This window comes from Solanum dulcamara, chromosome 8 (genome assembly GCF_947179165.1).
Source record: "Solanum dulcamara chromosome 8, daSolDulc1.2, whole genome shotgun sequence".
Taxonomy (NCBI): Eukaryota; Viridiplantae; Streptophyta; class Magnoliopsida; order Solanales; family Solanaceae; genus Solanum; species Solanum dulcamara.
This window is the reverse complement of record NC_077244.1, coordinates 26200246-26211783: the sequence shown is the minus strand read 5'-3', so window position 1 is coordinate 26211783 and position 11538 is coordinate 26200246. Positions and strand designations below refer to the sequence as shown.

At 35.3% G+C, this 11538-nt stretch overlaps 1 pseudogene; it reads left to right on the top strand.

The window, feature by feature from the left end:
* The first annotated feature begins 10922 nt into the window (after nt 1–10922).
* On the top strand, nt 10923–11038 carry LOC129901812 (5S ribosomal RNA; annotated as a pseudogene).
* Nucleotides 11039–11538: the final 500 nt, after the last annotated feature.

Sequence of the window (11538 nt, the reverse complement as noted above, 5' to 3'; positions counted from 1 at the left end):
TTTCAATGCTTTCTAATGCACTCCACAAATGCTTTCAATTATTAATCAAATGCACTGCACAAATGCTTTCAATTATTATCAAATGCACTGCACAAATACTTTCAATTATTATCAAATGCACTGCACAAATGCTTTCAATTATTATCAAACGCACTGCACAAATGCTTTCAATTATTATCAAACGCACCGCACAAATGCTTTCAATTATTATCAAACGCACCGCACAAATGCTTTCCACTATTATCAAATGCACTGCACAAATGCTTTCCACTATATTCAAATGCACTGCACTAATGCTTTCCACTATATTCAAATGCACTGCACAAATGCTTACAATATATTCAAATGCATTGCACAAATGCTTTCTTATATATTCAAACGCACTGCACAAATACTCTCAAATATTATCAAATGCACTGCACAAATGCTTTCAAATATTATCGAATACACTGCAAATGCTTTCAAACATTATCAAATGCACTGCACAAATGCTTTCGATATATTCAAACGTGCTGCACAAATGCTTCTTATATATTCAAATGCACCGCACTAATGCTTTCTTATATATTCAAACGCACTGCACAAATACTCTCAAATATTATCAAATGCACTGCACAAATGCTTTCAAATATTATCGAATACACTGCAAATGCTTTCAAACATTATCAAATGCACTGCACAAATGCTTTCGATATATTCAAACGTGCTGCACAAATGCTTCTTATATATTCAAATGCACCGCACTAATGCTTTCTTATATATTCAAACGCACTGCACAAATACTCTCAAATGCACTGCACTAATGCTTTTCGATATATTCAAATGCTTTATTGCGCTCCAAGTGGCTCTCAATTGTTTTTTTACTGCTTTGCACAAATGCTTTAAATACAATTGCATAAAACGCTTGCAAAAGTTGCAATATTTGCAAAGACGTCATTTTCATTAATCATTGACTTGAGAAGTTGCAATCTTCATAAATTATTTGGGTTAAGGCCTCATTTCATTAATCATTGCTGAAAGGCATCATTCTCATGAGTCATCGGCTAACCCTATTTTCATAGGCTTTATTTAATCATTACGGTTCGCAAGGCCGCATTATATATACTCGCACTCTAGAGGTGTCATTCCCATAAGCTTATTGCACATTGCTTTATATTTAATATTTACTAATTGTCTTATCAAGTTTAAGTTTTGCAGAAATCGCAGCATAACGTGGAATTGTTTCTAAGCAGTGAACGGGGGATGTTTGTTGGAAAGTCAAACTCACCAACAATGGTCATGAATCTACTCTCGAACTCTACTCAACCTACTTCCATAATTCAGGTTTTAAAATCCAGTCTCGCCATTATTCGTTATTGGGACGATTTCTTTGGGGTTAGGCTTTACTTCGTTCTTCCCAATATTCTCGCCCCTTGTCGAGTCCAGGTTTTTAATTCCACTTTATCTCTTTATATTGTCAATACGCTCCCTTTTGCTTCGCTTCATTTTTCATAAACTTCATTTCAACATTGATGGCCGGGACAAAATTGGCTATTATGTCAACTTCTTTGCCCAAAAACTCTTTCATCGTCTTCGGTCAAAGAGGGACAGCTGTTGACACCCAATTTTTACCCTCAACAACGTAATTTTTACAAAAAATAATAATAATACAATAATAATAAAATATATATATAAAATTAAATAATAATAATAATAAAAAAAAAACGAAATATACATATATGGTATCATCATTTTAAATTAATTTCTCTCTCTATATATATATATATATTTATAAAATAATTCTTGAATAGAATATATTTTATTATTTATTCAAAAAAATTGTTTCAAAAGATTTTTATTTTTAAAATAAATAGCTCTGTTAATTAGTTGGATTTTAATTAATAGACTCATATTTCAAGTTAATTTATTTAAACTGAAGTTAATTATTTACTTTGTAAAAAATGAGAGGTTTGTTAATTAATTAATGCATACTCATCTTATTTTAATTTTAGACTTCTTCAATTTTAATTAAATTAAAATAATTGGCTTTTATAAAACCATGCATATTTTCAAGTGTATTTTAAATAATTTGTTATCTTTATAACACATGCATTTTTTTGTTATATAGTCATTATCTCTTAGTAATATTTAAATTTGACTTATAAAAAGAAAATTATTATTTACCATAATTAATTATTTCGTAAATTAATAATTAGTTACAATAAAGTTAATCATTTTACTTTTGTTAAAATTAAGAAGATCGTAAATTAATTCGTCTAATTTGATAACCAATTTCACCAATTAATTTTGCGTTTTCATTACTTCTCCTAAATAACAAATAATTAATATTGAATTAACAATTTTTTTATTTTATTTTATTCTTCCATTTAATACTACAACACGCAAATAATATATATGCCATCTCCTCGTCCAAAAATAAAAATAAATAAATCAATAAATAAATAATAATAATAATAAATAAAGAAATTAAAAAAAATATATATATTATTTATTCATCCGAAAATAAAAATAATTAAAAATAAAATAATAATATTCTGCACACCTTTTTGTCCCTCTTTTAAAATAATAATAAATAAATAAATAAATAAATAATGTTAATCTTCCGTAAAAAAATAATAATAATAATAATAAATAATAATAATAAGAATAATAACAATAAAAAAAAAATATTTTAATTTACTACCCATACATATATTAATACTATATTAATAATGCCCATCACCCGTTGTCCCCTATTTAAAAAATAAATAATAATAAACATTAAATAATAATAAAATATATAATTGTTTTCTTTTCATCCAAATAATTTTAAAAAATGAATATAATAATATATATATATATTTTCCGCCGCACTTTTGTACCATTTTAATATATATATATATATATATAATATTCACCCGAATTATTTTAATTTAATTAAAATTGAAGAAGTCTAAAATTAAAATAAGATGAGTATGCATTAATTAATTAACAAACCTCTCATTTTTTACAAAGTAAATAATTAACTTCAGTTTAAATAAATTAACTTGAAATATGAGTCTATTAATTAAAATCCAACTAATTAACAGAGCTATTTATTTTAAAAATAAAAATCTTTTGAAACAATTTTTTTGAATAAATAATAAAATATATTCTATTCAAGAATTATTTTATAAATATATATATATAGAGAGAGAGAGAAATTAATTTAAAATGATGATACCATATATGTATATTTTCGTTTTTTTTTTTATTATTATTTATTATTTAATTTTATATATTTTATTATTATTGTATTATTATTATTTTTTGTAAAAATTACGTTGTTGAGGGTAAAAATTGGGTGTCAACAGCTGTCCCTCTTTGACCGAAGACGATGAAAGAGTTTTTGGGCAAAGAAGTTGACATAATAGCCAATTTTGTCCCGGCCATCAATGTTGAAATGAAGTTTATGAAAAATGAAGCGAAGCAAAAGGGAGCGTATTGACAATATAAAGAGATAAAGTGGAATTAAAAACCTGGACTCGACAAGGGGCGAGAATATTGGGAAGAACGAAGTAAAGCCTAACCCCAAAGAAATCGTCCCAATAACGAATAATGGCGAGACTGGATTTTAAAACCTGAATTATGGAAGTAGGTTGAGTAGAGTTCGAGAGTAGATTCATGACCATTGTTGGTGAGTTTGACTTTCCAACAAACATCCCCCGTTCACTGCTTAGAAACAATTCCACGTTATGCTGCGATTTCTGCAAAACTTAAACTTGATAAGACAATTAGTAAATATTAAATATAAAGCAATGTGCAATAAGCTTATGAGAATGACACCTCTAGAGTGCGAGTATATATAATGCGGCCTTGCGAACCGTAATGATTAAATAAAGCCTATGAAAATAGGGTTAGCCGATGACTCATGAGAATGATGCCTTTCAGCAATGATTAATGAAATGAGGCCTTAACCCAAATAATTTATGAAGATTGCAACTTCTCAAGTCAATGATTAATGAAAATGACGTCTTTGCAAATATTGCAACTTTTGCAAGCGTTTTATGCAATTGTATTTAAAGCATTTGTGCAAAGCAGTAAAAAAACAATTGAGAGCCACTTGGAGCGCAATAAAGCATTTGAATATATCGAAAAGCATTAGTGCAGTGCATTTGAGAGTATTTGTGCAGTGCGTTTGAATATATAAGAAAGCATTAGTGCGGTGCATTTGAATATATAAGAAGCATTTGTGCAGCACGTTTGAATATATCGAAAGCATTTGTGCAGTGCATTTGATAATGTTTGAAAGCATTTGCAGTGTATTCGATAATATTTGAAAGCATTTGTGCAGTACATTTGATAATATTTGAGAGTATTTGTGCAGTGCGTTTGAATATATAAGAAAGCATTAGTGCGGTGGAGTTTAGATTACCTATAGACGTAAGGAACCCATACGAATATTTCTTCTCCATCTTTATCTCATTACCTGCTTTGATGGGAGCCACGTCCTTAGTTTGCAACCTTCTAATTGCCGACCCATGATGGCGATAGGTTGCTCCTCATAGGATAACTCCCTATTACGTGGACCTCCTCCATGGGAAATATTCTGGGAGGGTCGTTTATATAATTGCGGAGCATTGACCCGTGAAAAATTAGATGTATTACTTCTAAATCCGCCGGTAGGTCCAACTCATAGGTAGTTCTGCTTATCTTACAACTGATTTGATAAGGCCCAATGTATCTTGGGCTAAGTTTCCTTTTTTGGCCGCATCTCATTACTCCTTTCATTGGTGAGGCTTTTAAGAACTCCCACTCACCTACTTCAAACTCTAGGGGTCGACGTCAATTATCTGCATATGACTTTTGTCGACACTGGGCTGTTAATAGTTTTTCCTGAATAAGCTTTACTTTATCGATAATTTAGTGGATCACATCTGGGCCTGTCCATTTCCAAGTTGGAATTTCTATCTCCTGTAATTGGTCATTCGACATCTGATATCCGATCTTGTTCAAGCTATTTCACAATTTCTCTTATGCCAACTTGTAATACTCTAGGTATATTCCACTCTGCTTTTACTCAGATTTTCTTTCTAATTCTCTTACCCCGCATTATATCGCAATCCTTACACGAGTATGTGTAGGTGCTTAGTCAGTTTCGAAGATTCCGTAGCATCGCTATACTAGTCTCTTACCTTCTTCAGTCGAGGTCAGGGCTCTACTATGGTTTTTGTCCTTAATACCGATTATATCTTAATAGTTCTGCCTCAAGCCATCTTACATTTTTCTTTAATAGATTCTAATTATGGAACTCACATTGCTATTACCAACTTCTTTTTATCGAGTAATCACTTGATCTTACTCTTAGTATGCCAATGTTTGTAAGTCGCACAACTATTTTGGTTCAATTTGCACGAAGTGCGTTCCATTTTAGTCATAGTCTTTCCTGCTCTTGGCTTACTCTATTCTACATGTGTTATTGTACTAGCACGCACTTATAGTCTCTTTTGTCATACTTGTTTTGCTTCCTTCACTTACTCTTAAGTCCTCTCGTATTCCAATATAGGAGAGATTTCTTATCCTTTCTCTTTTTCTACTTGTATATCATACTATCTGTTACACCCCACATCTTTGAACTGGGAAGGTTCCTTAAGTTACTTAGAAGCTAGTATGTGAGCTACTTAAGTTACGACCCTATTGAACAACTCTAAGAAGGGAGAATGTGACACCCCTTGGTAGGGAAGGTTGTAAATAGTGTCAAGAGGAGTCGGAAGGAGTTGGAGGCCAAGTAACGGGTCGTAGGACTCGACTTATCTACGTAAACTACTAAGTTAGAAGTCTTACATACGTGAGTTACTTGATTACATACCAAGCTTATGTAGCAAGGGTTTCATAGGCTCTTGAAGTGAGACGAGATTACGAACGAGATTACGAACCCACGAGGAAGAAAAAAAAATTCACGGGGCAGCCAATGGGAGGGTGACACGTGGCAGCACCTAAGAAAGTAGGTGACCCACCTACTTGGGGTCAAGTAGGCGACCCACCTGCTTGGGGGAGGTGGGTCCCACTACCACGTGGCAGCCCCTCCTTGATGGCATGGATCCGTGGCCTAATAGGGGCTGGACACGTGTCCCCCTTAGGGGATGACACGTGTCACCACCTAGGGCCACGTAAATATATGTATATATGACTAATGGCTTCAGTTCTGTTCCAAAAAAATCAGCAGCAACAAAGGAAAACAAACCCTAGGGCTAAGGAGAAAATTGCGACGGCTTGGGAGAAAAATAAGGTAAGTCCCGATTTCGCTCCGTAAATTAATTATATAGCATATACCATGATGATATGGAAGTATTATTAGAGTAAAATTAGAGTTTGGTGCAGCCAAGAAAACGACAGCAAGCTGCCATGACGATTCAGCACGTTAAAAAAATTCCGAGGTTCGATTTCGGCGAGTTCTAGCCAATTTCGGGAAAGGTAAGTTCTTAACCTCTAATTTGAAGTTTATGAGGTTAAATTAGGGTGTATTACACACCTTAGGGACTGATGGAAGTTGGGGAAAAGGTTTGAAAAGTTCAGCGTTCGGAATAAACTAAATTGGAGTCGCTAGAAGTGAATTGTTGTCGAAATAAGGTATTGTGCACGTGAGGGATGCTGCTGGTTGTGTTGTGGCGTGTTGCAGGGTCTAAAAGTTCTCTAAATGAGGTAGGGCAGATTCTGGTTGCAACCACATGACCCTCCGCATTGCAATTAAAAGATTCGCGAAAGAAAGATTAAAAACTCTAGTTTTGGTATCTTAGTTTGAGTGAATTGTTGGGGGTTTATATTGTGTAATGTTTTCATAATATGTATATGTATGGGCTGCTGGTTGTATTTTTGGTTGTCTGCAGGTGCTAAGGACATGGTTGGGAATTTAGATAGGGCACATAATAGGGGAGGTGCTGCTCAATTTTCGTTAACGCCTTAACAAACTAAAGAACTGGTCGAGGAAACGGCTAAGGAAATAGATTCCATTAATACTAAGGTGTAACCTAAGAAGCTGGAAAGTTAAGAAGAGTTGATATTCATATTACTCTCCTGTTGGATAGGTTCAAAGGACGACGAGGCGAACAGGATAAGGAATAACTCAGACAAGGTATGTGAAGCTTTCTTTTGGCGTGTTTTTGGAATAAGTATGTAGAGTTATTCTTCTTTTCTTTTGGCATGTCTTAGCTGTAAGCTATAAATGCTATGTATATGATATTTGGGATTCAATCCATTCGTAAAGCCCTGAGTATGAGTCGAGACTCTCATTTACTTCTCGATAGTAGAACTCCTGCAATAGCTGAGTCGTTGCCTTTAAGTCTTCTATGTGATGAAAACTAGTACATGTAAGGCCTACCTCTTCTTTCCTTTGGAATGGCTTACTTTTAAGTAAAATGATATATGATATGGGTTTAGAGGTAATTCCAGTTATGAGCTCTAAGTGTAACTCGTGACTTGTAGTCACTTCTGAACATTGAGAGTCTGAAAGTAATCAAATGACTATTCTCGAGCCTGCTATATAATGAATAGTAAGTGGAAGTACCGGCTCCTCTTTTTAAAGGCTCTGAAATGATAAATGTGTCTGATTGCATAAGTTGAGTCTTTGCCTAGATAAATTGTGTTTCTGGTTGCATAGACTATATTTGTGATTGCATAAATTGTGTGGCATTATCTTGATGCATGTATGTGATCCCTGAAGCCCCAACTGATGTAAGCCCTAATGACATCTAAAGGGGTATCTCGGATAATTACTTCCCTGGTCTTCAGGTGACGGTTTACTTGATAGTTTCATCGAGTCTCAGGTAATGAATTAGTTGCATATGGTTTCTCACTACTCTATTCATGCATACTGTAACCCATCCTTCCTTGAGTCCTACGATGGGCCGGGAATGTTATCGTGCACAGTTTTACTATTTCTTTCACCATGTCCGGGCCGGATGTGTATAGTTCCACGCACGAGGAGACGATGCCGTACGCGAGGTGTGATATATGTTATATGTTATGATGATATGATTATTCACCGAGTCCCGGGACGGTTGTAATGTGATACTATATGTGGCGGAATAAGAAAGGAACACTGAGTCCCTCCTTAGAGGGCCGGGTACAATATGTATATTATGATGGTACGCTATAGACGTACACCACTCCATTCACTGAGTCCCTCACTAAAGGGATAAATACTTTATGTAGGCATGCATATGAGATTAGAGTGATACATTGCAACCCCGAGCCCCGTAGTGAACCGGGTGTAATACAATGATATACATGATAAGATTATACCGTATACGATGATATGATACCGTATACGATGATATGATGAAATAAAATATGTGGTGATACGATGACGTGTGAATATGAGAAAATGCTTATGACACCGAGTTCACTAGAGGGCCGGGCACAATATATGATGATGTGTATGATTTACATGTCGTAAGGTACAGGTACAGTAATTCTTTAAGTTATTATACTTGTCCCCTGCATCCCTATTTCAGTTATGGTCTCAGTTACGATGTGTTAAACTTTACATACTCAGTACATATATCATACTGACCCCCCTTTTCTCGGGGGGCTGCATTTCATGCCCGTAGGTGCAGATGTTCATTTTGGAGATCCGACAGCTTAGGAGTTCCTCTCAGCTATGTCGGAAGTGCTTCACTATTCTGGAGCCCAACTTTTGATACTGGTCACTTAATTAGATATTTGTACATTCTGGGGTACGGCGGGGGCCTTGTCCCGCCCTATATTGCTATTACTATTCCTTGAGGTCTGTAGACATATGGATGTGGGTAGTTTATAAGTTTGTTTCGACTGTGCCTATACGGCATGATGTAAATGCTTTTATGTTATGGTAGCCTCGTCGGCGCGTGCCCTCTCATGATATGATATGAATGAAAAAGGCTACAGGTACAGGAAAAAGTTTTAAACTATTGAGGTTTTGTGTATAGTATCACATCACACACAGTTCAACTTAAGTGTAACTGATAAATACGCATAAGAGGGTCTAGGTTGGACCCCAGTCACGGCCTACGGGGTTGGGTCGTGACAGAAGTGGTATCAGAGTAGTTCGTCCTTGGAGTGTCTACAGACCGTGTCTAGTAGAGTCTTGTTTATCGGTGTGTTGTGCACCACATCTATAGACAGGAGGCTATTGGACATTTAGGATGTTACTTTCTTTCAAATCTAAGATCGTGCGATAGAGCTGAGCCATAGGAAATGAAATTCCTCATACTAACCTGCGATTTTAGCAGGAAGACAACGTCGATAGAAGAAAGTAACTGACAATATTGGATGTTAGGAAGCATGCAGGTAAGCAAAGGCACGAAGGACCTATGTCAGGTAAGGCGTTGCAATACAACTGATTTAGAAAGTTTGAAAATAAAAGGAAAATTATACAGGAAAGTGCAACAGGTGCAGTTCGAAGGGACATACGAGGTAAGCCCATTTTCATACTGTAATTGTGGGCGCCTTGTGTGGCGGCGATGTGAAATGATGGGAATATATGTGTGTGCCCTGGGTGGCTGCGATATGATATGATATGAATATATATTTGTGTGCCTTGTGAGGCATTGTTGGCATTTTCTGCTTGCAGGTGTGGGGATAGTAAGAAATACAGAGGAAACTCTGCCCAAATTTTCGTAGAAATAAGAAGAGAATGAGATATAGGGCTATAGTATGTCTTGAAAGGTTGTTCTCGCAACAATGATGAGATTTGACTAAACAAGTATGGACGACCTAGAGAAATGAGTTAGTTGCTGAATTAATGGCAATAGAAACTAGGAGGTCGATACTGATATAGTAGAACGAAGTTGGAAAAGAGCTATAAGCCAAAGAAGATGACTTAGAGAAGACTGATAGATCGGGATAAAATGATATAGTAAGGCATCTCCTGAATTGATACATAGGGATAAACTATGACAAGTTATAGTTAAGGGAAGTAACCGTATGAGTAAGACAAGAGTACGAGGGATAAAGAACTGTGACGGATATGAAGTATTAATAACACAACTTGTGAAACATTAAGGAAGACTTATAGTGTTCCATAAGGAAAATGTCGAGTAAAGGTTATGTTGTGACGAAAAGGATAGCTAGTGCAAGGAAATAAAGAGTAATATGGAATCCCTTACGCCCAACCAAAAATGGAAATGAACTGGAAGAAGAATAGAGAAGTTCTAATAGAGGCACTCAAGAAAGATTTGATTAATTAAGTATGAGTATCAAACAAAAAAGGAAATAGACAGTTACGAACTGAAGGTATAGTACGATGAAAAGGTGATAAGACAAGGCCACTACTACAACGAAGTTAATATGGTTTTAAGCAGGATTAGATGAAAGCTCAGGAGGCATAAAGATGTATTGTGTATATGTTACTCCACCTTGACGATTAATGAGATCCTGCAAGGAAAGGGAATATCGATTCGTTGAACAACTGCTACATTACTAAGTTATTAGAAGAATAAGAGGTATCCACGGGAATAAGTTTAGTATAATGACAGAGTTTGAAACGCGAATCGCTAAGGTATAAGTACTCCCAAGTGGAGGATTTGAACCAAGTGTGAGCACGAGCTAATTACTGATTGGGATGAATGGAATGTGGCTTGGAATGCATTGCTACATCACGGATATTACTCGAGTATCAACCATTAGATTAGGTTTTATACGATATATTACCAATACTAAAGAACCCTATGGTTATACTAGGGTTCCTATAAAGGCAACTTAACGTATGAAAGATTTAATACAACATGTAGATATGGTGCAGCACGTTAAATATGTTGGAGTAGAATCATTCGCGTGTAAATAGCTGAAAATAAATGGAGGATGACATGGGTACACCCTAAAAGGGGGGAAGTGGACAAGAGAAGTACAAGCATAAAAGAAAATCAACTGACACTATCGTATGTAAATAGGAACGCTTAAACGTCAAACGAGACCCCATAAGGGATGGACGTGATCATACCCGCACTGATGCACCGGATTCCGTCAAAACTCCGAAGTTAAGCGTGCTCGGATGAGAGTAGCACTAGGATGGGTGACCCACTGGGAAGTGAGAAAGCGAACAAAACAAATATGACAAAAAGAGATTATAAAAGAGGGTTAGTACAATGACACATATAGAACAGAGTAAGCCAAGAGCAGAAAAATTATGACCGAAATACAATGCACCTCGTGAAAATGGCACAAGAATAGTTGTACAGCTTACAAACACATACCAAGAGCAAGGTCAAATGATTACTTGATAAAAGAAAGTCAGTAATGGAAATGTGATTGCCATATTTAGAATCTATTAAAGAAAAGTGTAAGATGGTTCGAGATAGAACTGTTAAGATATAATCGGTATCAAGGACAAAGACCTAGCGGAGCCCTGACCTCGACCAAAGGAGGTAAGCCGCTAGTATAGAGAAACTAAAGCATTTTCTGAATGGCTCTACGTACCTACACACGTTTGTGTAAGCATTACAGTATAATGTGTGGTAATAAAACAAGAAAGAAGCTCTAAGTAAAAGAGCAAGATAGCATACCTAAGGTGTTACAAGTTGAATTAAGAAGAGTTGTATAATG